The sequence below is a fragment of the Procambarus clarkii genome, chromosome 21, assembly GCF_040958095.1.
Source record: "Procambarus clarkii isolate CNS0578487 chromosome 21, FALCON_Pclarkii_2.0, whole genome shotgun sequence".
In the NCBI taxonomy this organism is placed as follows: domain Eukaryota; kingdom Metazoa; phylum Arthropoda; class Malacostraca; order Decapoda; family Cambaridae; genus Procambarus; species Procambarus clarkii.
In genome coordinates, this window is record NC_091170.1 from 11021638 (window position 1) to 11033541 (window position 11904).

The window sequence follows — 11904 nt, forward strand, 5'->3', positions numbered from 1 at the left end:
TATATATATATATATATATATATATATATATATATATATATATATATATATATATATATATATATATATATATTTTATTAATGATATAGATACATATATACACACAGAAACAAAGATTCTTCTATATAGACATTAGAGAAGATTCAGCGGTATGCCATGCACCAGGCTCTCCGCTGTTTTCATTATTCGTCATATCCGACTCTGCTATGTGATGCACATGTATTCTTGCTTCACCACCCTGTAATGAAATATTGTTTGTTACTAATTGTTTTCAATAATACATTATTTTATTATATAATATTTAATTTATTAATTAAAAACCCTTTCCATATTATAGAAAAAAACTAAAACAAGAATCTATATAAAACTATAGAATAGAATAGACTAATAGAATAGAATATATATATCATATATATATTTATATAAATAAATATATATATATATATAAATATATGTATATATATTTATATATATATATATATTATTATATCCTGTATTATTCCAGCCCATTATTAGAGATAGTAGCCACCTCTTATTTTGGTTTTCTTTCATTATTAGTGCTCAGAAAATTAAATATATCTACATATTTAGTCAAAATCAATTACATTATTTTATCTTATTCATAGCATAAATGTTCACAAAGATTACTAAAAAGAGATTGAATTAGACTACAGCAAATTGGCAAACTTTACCTTGTATCTGTTTCCACCGTGTTTGTTTGGGGCGTTCTTCAACATATCAGCAATACTTGTCTCAACATCTCTTTCAGTTGCATTAGTGTGGGTGTTGATACAGGCTTCTGGAAAGTTATAAGAATTAATTAATATATATAATTATAATTCTTTTTGTCAGGAGACAAGAAGCCACAGAGTAATAACATTGTTGGCTTTTATTTAGGTGTTCCCCTGTTCTCCAGTCTTCCTCCGTCCCCTCGTCCCCTTTGTCCTCCCCAGCATTCTCCATTCCCCTGTCCCCTCGTCCTCCCCACCATTACCCTCTCCTCTGTTCCCTCGTCTTCCCCACCATCCCCCCTGTCGTCCTCCCCACCATTCTAAACTACCTCATCCCATGCATTCCATGATGGTCTGATGCTTCCATCTGAAAATTGGGAACATCAAAAGATCTGACTTTCCCAATTTTCTGATGGGAACATCAAATGATCTGATATTCCCATCACTGAAAAATAAAAACAGATAAAAAAAATGATATGAAAAAATAGAAAATAAAATATACTCATGAAATGAACAGAATGGTTAACAACGCAGCTCAATTGCAATGCAATGTCACAATAACATTTAAATATACTTTAAGATATAATCTAGAAGAAAATAAGGATATTGAAACGGTTCATGAACTCTATTTCAATAAAGGACACTATGGGGAACTTTGAAAAATAGTTATTGAGTATAATTAGACAGACTTGTTGCTAGGCAGAGGAGTAATGAGATATATGGCAAATTTTGCAAAATATACAATGAAGGTACACAAACATTCATACCCAAACAAAGCAAAATGCTAGGTAAGAACAAAGCATTTGGCCCGTAGGAGAAAGGAGATACCCACAAGACTAGAATACAAGTCATTAACAAGCATGCAAGTATAATACATAATACATGCAGACATATATATAATCCAAAAAAATGTCAAATTTACGTACTTATTATTACATTACAAATATCCAAGGTTTTGAAGACACGTTTCCTCTTGCGCCCAACGAGTGAATACTGAGACCAGACCCCATAGGTCCCTATCCTCCTCATCATTCGTCTCACTGTGTCTCCACAGCTTGCACCGCCCATTTGAGACAGCGTCTGGACCTGTTAAAATAATGCATAAGCTGTAAGGTAATAGAGAATAATATATATCTTTCAATCTCAACATTAGATTTTCTAATTTCCAACTGTATTAAATAAATAGCATTAAAATATTTTCCTTCTTAACTATTACAAAAATCAACGAATTTGAGTAACTTTTGCTTTTGTTTTATTTGTACCTTAAACATAACACTGAACAATCAATTATGTGCCACCCCACCTTCCTTCATCTGCAAAAAAACTAATCAAAAGACATATGTACAAGGCTAAAAAAATTCAGCAACACTTACCATACTCAGGCTAAAAGAATTAAGCAACACTTACCATACTCTTTTTATATTCACTGTTAACTTTTAGCTCATGTGACAGACTTTCCACCTGCTCAACAGTTTCAAGTGGGGATGGAAGAATGTCTTCCAGGATTGGTATATCTCCATGTGTTTTTGACATATGGGTTTCCGTCATTTTGACAATATTCAGGAATTTTGCAAAAATAATGGCATTTACTATTTTTAAAAGATTATTAGCAAATTTACAGAAATGGTGCATTCGGAAGACAAAACCGTGGTAGACATGGTTGGAACAAGTTAGGTGAGAGGGTGGTGGAGGCCAAAACCATAATCATAATCATCTGTATCAAACCTTATTACAGGTAAAACCAGTAGGCAGTCTACTGTATTTTATCAAACCGTTATTAGTATAATAGATCTCGTAATAATTTTGCAAAAATAATGGCATTTACTATTTTTAAAAGATTATTAGCAAATTTACAGAAATGGTGCATTCGGAAGACAAAACCGTGGTAGACATGGTTGGAACAAGTTAGGTGAGAGGGTGGTGGAGGCCAAAACCATAATCATAATCATCTGTATCAAACCTTATTACAGGTAAAACCAGTAGGCAGTCTACTGTATTTTATCAAACCGTTATTAGTATAATAGATCTCGTAATAATTTTGCAAAAATAATGGCATTTACTATTTTTAAAAGATTATTAGCAAATTTACAGAAATGGTGCATTCGGAAGACAAAACCGTGGTAGACATGGTTGGAACAAGTTAGGTGAGAGGGTGGTGGAGGCCAAAACCATAATCATAATCATCTGTATCAAACCTTATTACAGGTAAAACCAGTAGGCAGTCTACTGTATTTTATCAAACCGTTATTAGTATAATAGATCTCGTAATAATTTTGCAAAAATAATGGCATTTACTATTTTTAAAAGATTATTAGCAAATTTACAGAAATGGTGCATTCGGAAGACAAAACCGTGGTAGACATGGTTGGAACAAGTTAGGTGAGAGGGTGGTGGAGGCCAAAACCATAATCATAATCATCTGTATCAAACCTTATTACAGGTAAAACCAGTAGGCAGTCTACTGTATTTTATCAAACCGTTATTAGTATAATAGATCTCGTAATAATTTTGCAAAAATAATGGCATTTACTATTTTTAAAAGATTATTAGCAAATTTACAGAAATGGTGCATTCGGAAGACAAAACCGTGGTAGACATGGTTGGAACAAGTTAGGTGAGAGGGTGGTGGAGGCCAAAACCATAATCATAATCATCTGTATCAAACCTTATTACAGGTAAAACCAGTAGGCAGTCTACTGTATTTTATCAAACCGTTATTAGTATAATAGATCTCGTAATAATTTTGCAAAAATAATGGCATTTACTATTTTTAAAAGATTATTAGCAAATTTACAGAAATGGTGCATTCGGAAGACAAAACCGTGGTAGACATGGTTGGAACAAGTTAGGTGAGAGGGTGGTGGAGGCCAAAACCATAATCATAATCATCTGTATCAAACCTTATTACAGGTAAAACCAGTAGGCAGTCTACTGTATTTTATCAAACCGTTATTAGTATAATAGATCTCGTAATAATTTTGCAAAAATAATGGCATTTACTATTTTTAAAAGATTATTAGCAAATTTACAGAAATGGTGCATTCGGAAGACAAAACCAATTTTTCACTTTTGACAATTGAGCACCTGCTACATCCAGATTCTAGGGAGGAAAGGAAGGACGATCTTACTGGATCCCATAGCCTCTCCGAGGCACAAACCAGGCTTTTACATAACCCCCCCCCCTGCACCCGAGCTTTTTAAAATAGTAAATGCCATTATTTTTGCAAAATTATTACGAGATCTATTATACTAATAACGGTAAATAAATAATAAATAGTAAATAAATCAAAATCAGTTACATTATTTTATCTTATTCATAGCATAAATGTTCTCGAAGATTACTAAAAAGAAATTGAATTAGACTACAGCAAATTGGCAAACTTTACCTTGTATCTGTTTCCACCGAGTTTGTTTGGGGCGTTCTTCAACATATCAGCAATACTTGTCTCAACATCTCTTTCAGTTGCATTAGTGTGGGTGTTGATACAGGCTTCTGGAAATTTATAAGAATTAATTAATATATATAATTATAATTCACTTTGCTATTCCCCATTCCACAGTCCTCTCGTCCTTCCCACTTCCCTGTCCCCACATCATCCCCACTATTCCCACTTCCCTGTCCCATCGTCCTCCTTACCATTTTCCCCTCCCCTGTCCTTCTTCCTCCCCCACCATCTCCCATTCACCTGTCCCTTTGTCCTCCCCAGCATTCCCCTGTCCCCACCATCCCCAACTCCCCAGTCCCCTCGTCCTCCCCACCATTACCCTCTCCTCTGTCCCCTCGTCTTCCCCACCATACCCCCCTCTCGTCCTCCCCACCATTCCAAACTACCTCATCCGATGCATTCTATTATGGTCTGATGCTTCCATCAGAAAATTGGGAACATCAAATGATCTGATATTCCCATCACTGAAAAATAAGAACAGCTAAAAAAATGAAATGAAAAAAATAAAAAAATAAACTATACTCATGAAATGAACAGTATGGTAAACAACACAGCTCAATTTCAATGCAATGTCACACAAAATTATTAAATCGAAATGAAAATAAATTGAAATCTATGAAAATTCAAATTATCAATACAATCGGAAATATTGAAATAATATCGCAACATAATATAGTGTGGGTTGCTCTTACGTGCAACAGACGGTGCTGTTTTTCAAAAAAGGCATGGTTTTACCTGTCACAAGTGTGGCATCTATACTTATACTCACGAAATGAACGGTATGGTAAACAACATAGCTCAATTGCAATGCAATGTCACAATAACATTTAATAACAATAATAACAATAACATTTAAATATACTTTAAGATATAATCTAGAAGAAAATAAGAAGATCATTTTTTTATGATTATTATTATTTTTCTTATTATTTTTTATTTTACATTTATATTGTCAGTCTCTACTGATTTTTTGTGTTTTATTTTATGTAACTTCTGTGTCCTCCCTGGCTATCTATTGGATCTTTATTTTACTTCTAAATTGTTACTATTTTATTGTATCTGCTTTTATTCTTGTGTTTTGCTTTATCGTGTATCTTGTATCGTGATCCCTCTGCATCTCTATGCACACTGATATTGATCCTGATCAAAATCTTCTGTCTCATATCTATACCAACCAGCACATTGATCATCATTATTGCAAGTATTTCACAGCACACCAGGCTAAAAACAAACTCCAAAATAGCACCTGTCTATCAGTTTATAACCAAAATGTTAGATCACTTGGTAAACATTTTGACGATTTAAATGCACTACTCACAGCACTAGGTACTAACCTATCATTCATTATTTTAACAGAAACTTGGCTAAATAAAGACTATACCCAACTCTACAACTTAGCTGGTTATAAAGCCATTCATAACTGTAGGCCTAATAAAAAAGGTGGTGGCACAGCTATATATTACCGAGATACATTTATCTGCAACAGTGTTATTAGTGACAGAGATGACTACTGTGAATATACTTTTGCTCAGTTTACAATTAAATCCCTTAAATCCTCTTTGACTATTGGAGCCATCTATAGATTTCCTAATACTAACATAGCTTCTTTCTCAGACAACCTAAGGAATCTTATTATAAACAACAATCTCAACAAAAACCACATCATTCTGGGAGGAGACTTTAATATTGACCTGGGTCAACAAAACTGCTCTCAAGTTGACTATTTCCTTAACAGCATGAACTCCTGTATGCTAATCCCCACTATCACCAAACCTACCCGAGTTACTCAAACATCAGCCACTACCTTGGACCACATATGGACAAACATAACAGCTCCCCTTGTATCTGGTATAATCTACGACAGAACAACTGACCACTATCCTACCTTTCTCATAGCGAACATGGACATAACACCACCAAAAAGCAAGAAATTTTCATTTAGGCTACACAGTGAATCAGCTTTAGACAATCTTACAGAGGCACTTCACAATATTAACTGGGATTCTGAATTCATTAATACCCATGATATAAATTCATTAGCTAACCTCTTCCTCTCCAAAACTCTAAGCCTCTACAACCTTCATTGTCCCCTTCTTACAAAGCAAGTAACTGACAAAAGATTAAACAATCCATGGCTCACAAATGGCATTCTCAACTCAATCAACAAGAAACATGAATATGAAAAGAAAGTTAGGATTGGCCTAGTTTCAAGGGAAGTAGCTAAAAGGTACTCATCAATGCTTACCAGTATCATAAGAAAGGCAAAACTTGCATATTATGTGAATAGATTCAATGAAGCAAAAGGTAACATGAAAAACACCTGGAAAACTATCTCTAGTATCCTAGGAACTAAACAACACTCACATAACCAAATAAAACTCTACAAGGATGGGGATATACCGTCAACTGATTTAGAAATGGCAAATGAATTTAATAGTTTCTTTTCATCGGTTGGTGCTAATCTTGCCAGTAAAATCCCACAGACTCAGACACATATTAACACATATCTCTCAGGCAGCTATCCAAACTCTCTTCTCCTTTCACCAATCAGCCCGGCAGATGTTGTGTCCATCATACACTCTCTAAAAACCAAGGCAGGGAACACCAGTGAAATTCCGTCCATTGTGTACAAGAGAGCCTCCCATGCCCTTGCCCCACCCATAGCACTACTGTTCAACAAATCTATAGAGTGTCACACCTTCCCTGATATCCTCAAAAAAGCAAGAGTAACGCCAGTCCATAAAGGAGGCAATCCGGCGGACATAAACAATTATAGACCAATATCAAATCTACCCATTCTATCAAAAATATTTGAAAAAATTATTTACAAACAGCTCTATTCCTACCTCGTAAAATTCGACATACTCAGCCCCTGCCAGTTTGGCTTCCGGTCCCAAAAGAGTACCAATGATGCAATCATTAGTCTCCTTGACATTATCTACTCAGCCCTTGACAAAAATGAGTTTCCGATTGGACTCTTCATTGACCTAAGAAAAGCCTTTGATACTGTTAATCACAACTACCTCTTATTTAAACTCCAGCATTATGGAATCCGAGGCCTTGCCCTTGACTACATCCGATCCTATCTTAGTGACAGACACCAATATGTAACCATCAATGATACAACTTCTTCCACTCTACCAATTACCGTTGGAGTGCCACAGGGCAGCATCTTAGGACCTCTTCTATTTCTTATATATATAAACGATCTGCCTAATGTCTCTAATATTCTCAAACCTATATTGTTTGCTGACGATACTACCCTTATCTACTCAAACCTCAACCCACATACACTAAATAATGTTGTGAATAATGAATTAAAAAAAGTCCACTTATGGATGTCAACGAACAAACTAACATTAAACATCGAAAAGACTTACTACATCTTATTTGGAAACAAATCATCAAATGCAATTCAGCTACAGATAGACAACATTAACATCAGTAATAAAAATGATGGCAAGTTTCTTGGCCTATTCCTAGACAAGAGACTCAACTTCAGCACCCACATTCAACACATAACTAAGAAAGTCTCTAAGACAGTTGGTATACTCTCCAAAATCAGATATTATGTTCCTAACTCTGCTCTCCTCTCACTATATTATGCACTAATCTACCCCTATCTTAATTATGGTATCTGTGCATGGGGGTCTACCACTGCAAACCACCTTAAGCCCATCATCACACAGCAAAAATCTGCTATCAGAATAATAACTAACTCTGCTTTCAGACAACACTCAGCTCCCTTGTTTAAATCTCTAAACTTGCTAAATATTAACTCCCTCCACACATTCTCTTGTGTCAACTACATTTACAAAACCCTGTTCTTAAATGCAAACCATGCTCTGAAACTCTCCCTGGACAGATGTAATAGGACCCATTATCACCACACCAGAAATAAATATCTCTTTGATATCCCCAGGGTCAAACTTAATCTGTGTAAACACTCTATGCAAATTAAGGGACCTAGTCTATGGAACTCACTCCCTAGTGAATTGAAAAACTGTAAAACTTTTGCCTTATTTAAAAGCAAAACCAAAAAGTACCTAACTTCATCTATTTAGTTTCCTACACTGAGCTTTAATTTGCTCTGTACCTAGTGGTACCCAATCTCCTAATTTTTATGTAATATCAAACAACCTTATCATTGTGTTCATTGCTGTCTTCTTTTATGTGCTAGCCATATGCTGTATTGTGACTACCAATTTTTGTCAACTACCATTCAAGCTGTCATTGCAATCAATCTTATATTGTTTCTGCTGTATTGTGCCTACCAATTTGTTGTCAACTACCATTTTAAGCTGTCATTGCAATCAATCATAGCTACCTATGTGCTTTAATATACTGTACCTATAATTTTCTCTCATCTTTTTTTTTTTTCATTCCATGTAATCTGTTATCATTTTTTGTCTATAAATTTTGCAAGTATTTACCTCCTTAAAATTTTCTTAGATTAAGGACCTGCCCGAAACGCTGCGCGTGCTAGTGGCTTTACAAGACTGTAATTACCATAATTGTATCCTCACATTCCTTATGTACATTCTTGTATATGCATAAATAAATAAATAAATAAATAAAAGAACATTGAAACGGTTCATGAACTCGATTTCAATAAAGGACACTATGGGGAACTTTGAAAAACAGTTAATGAGTATAATTAGACAGACTTGTTGCTAGGCAGAGGAGTAAATAATGAGATATATGGCAAATTTTGCAAAATATACGGCACACAAACATTCATACCCAAACAAAGCAAAATGCTAGGTAAGAACAAAGCAGTTGGCCCGTAGGGGAAAGGAGATACCCACAAGACTGGAATACAAGTCATTAACAAGCACACAAGTACTACACTACACAACAACCGCACTACTACCAGAACTGGACGAATCACTACCAAAACAACACATTGCACATCACTACCAAAACAACACAACACAACACAAGCATTGGCAAAGAATTATAGACCAGTTGCACTAACATCCCACATAATAAAATTATTTGAGAGTGATCAGGAGTCAGATTACTAGTTTTATAGAGACCAATGACCTCCACAATCCAGGCCAACAAGGATTTAGAGCAGTTTCTATGATCGAGCCACTGAGATCTATAAAGAATTCTGATCAAGAAAGAGATCTAGGGGTGGTTTTAGATAGAAAACTATAACCTGAGGATCATATTAAGAACATTCTGCGAGGGGCCTATGCTACACTTTTTAACTTTAGAATTGCTTTTAAATACATAGGTCAAAAAGTTTTAAAAGTTTTAAAAGTTTTTTAAACCTCTCGTGTATCATGAGTGTGTTAAAGCATCAGATGGTGCATTCAGATGATGAATATTACCTAGTTCCTTCATCTGGGAAGAATGAACACATATTGGTGCATTCGGATGATAAAAACTAACTACTGTAGTTTAATTGATCAACAGACTGTATATCATATGCAGACTGTATGTGGATCTGCGAGCCACTCCAAACAACAGCCTGGTGGACCAAGCTCCACCAGGGCTAAAGCACAAAGTGATATAGATGTGATAGAGAAACTAGGTCAAATGGAGGAGTAGGTCTGTATATTAAACAGCACCTGACGTGCACAGAGCTACTAAACTCAATGTGGTGGTAGAGTGGTGGGGGGGGGGAAACATTGCAGAAAAAAACAAAAATACAATTTGGTCAACAAAACAGCATTGTTTAAAATAGAAGACATGGGTTGTCATTTTGGGGGTAAGGTAGGTTACATTGAGTTAATTAGTTAGTACTTAGTTTTTATCTTAAACTGGTTGGGAGAGGTACAGTGTTGCTGTGCTGGTGAAAGAACACCTAAAGGTAAATTAAATAATGATTGCGAATCCACAAGAAGTTGACATAATATCGCTAGAGATCTGCAATCAGGATGATAAACTTTCCTTAAAGAATTTGACAAACACTTGCTGATAGGACATGAAGTAAATGAAATGTATGTCAAGTTTTGTGAAATATATGATAAAAGCACAACAAAATTTGTACCAAAGGAGAGATGCAGAACTAGGAAAAGGGGTTTGTTCAACAGAAATTGCGAGAGGGCCTGAGACCCAAACACACACAAATGGAATCAATATATAGCAAGAGGCCAAACCCCCAAACATACAAGCGATGCAAAGATGCGAGAAACAGCAGCAGCATTAAGGAGAGGGACTTAAGGACCATAAATAAAGTGTGAAAATAAACTCGAGTAAATTTTTTTAACTACTCTCGACAGTGAAGAAAAACAAATATTCAGACGATTTGTGTTAGAATCATTAATCTTACACTTTCGGTCATATTCAACAACACAAATACATACACACACATTCCTGTTGCTGTAGCAAGTGAAGAATTACACACACAGATCACAATAACGTGATGCATCAAATGAACAAATCCACAAGGGCCGTGACGAGGATTCGAACCTGCGTCCGGGAGCATCCCAGACACTGCCTTAATCGACTGAGCTACAACAGGGTAAAAGGGTTGAAACCGAAGTTCTACTGAACTTACTGGATCCCATAGCCTCTCCGAGGCACAAACCAGGCTTTTACACAACCCCCCCCCCCCCCTGCACCCGAGCTATGTCAACAGGCCGTTCTCCCTCTTCGCCCTTCCGAATGCACCATATCAGTAAATTTTTTAATAATCTTTTAAAAATAGTAAATGCCACTATTTTTGCAAAATTATTACGAGATCTATTATTCTATAGAATAATGCATATAAATGCATATATGCATATAAATACAAAACAAATACAAAACAAGTAAATGTAAATAATTTTACCTTGCACCTAGATCCACCAAGCCTGTATGGCGCGCGTTTCAGTACTTCGGAAATCTAGAACTATCTTGAATCTCTAATCTGCAATGAAACAATACATATTATTGCACTTACCAAAACATGGATGAATGTAGAAAATACAGAACTATTAGCTGAATATCAAATAAATGGATTTAATCTATTTCACACAGATAGATATATTACACCGTGTATATTAGGTAATACCTAACATACACGCCTCCACACACACTACATTTGAAATGTAGTCTCAAAAAGACTACATTTCAACAGCAAAGATTACTCCATAAAAAAATAATTAAATTATTGACCAACATGAGAGAGGGTTAGCCAACATGAGGGTTGTGTTGATTGCCTGAAAATATTTAAATTGTGTAATGTATTGAATGGCATTTTTCAAGTTACAACATTTTTTAAATTACTGAACTAGGTTCTAGGCTTTGCTAGGCTTAATTCAATTATTACAGATAAGCCTAACCTAGCCTAGAACCCAGTGGGTTTTCTTCCTATTGGGGAGTGTTGTACATGCCTCGCCTCCACATACACACTAGCACAGCCAGGCCTCGCCTCCACATACACACTAGCACAGCCAGGCCTCGCCTCCACATACACCAGCACTGCCAGGCCTCGCCTCCACATACACACTAGCACAGCCAGGCCTCGCCTCCACATACACACTAGCACAGCCAGGCCTCGCCTCCACATACACACTAGCACAGCCAGGCCTCGCCTCCACATACACCAGCACTGCCAGGCCTCGCCTCCACATACTCACCAGCACAGCCAGGCCTCGCCTCCACATACACCAGCACTGCCAGGCCTCGCCTCGCCTCCACATACACCAGCACTGCCAGGCCTCGCCTCCACATTTAAACCAACCAAGCCCACCAATACGTTAACATGGACCAGCATTACACCGTCTAACATA

General features: G+C 36.1%; 1 long non-coding RNA gene across 1 annotated transcript; it reads right to left on the reverse strand.

Annotated features, from left to right (window-relative positions):
* Positions 1-691: 691 nt before the first annotated feature.
* LOC138367014 (uncharacterized) lies at positions 692-11136 on the reverse strand. Its single transcript, XR_011229285.1, has 4 exons — positions 10962-11136; positions 4118-4224; positions 1658-1817; positions 692-799 (listed from the first exon to the last, which is right to left on the reverse strand). It is a non-coding gene; the product is annotated as an uncharacterized lncRNA (long non-coding RNA).
* Positions 11137-11904: the final 768 nt, after the last annotated feature.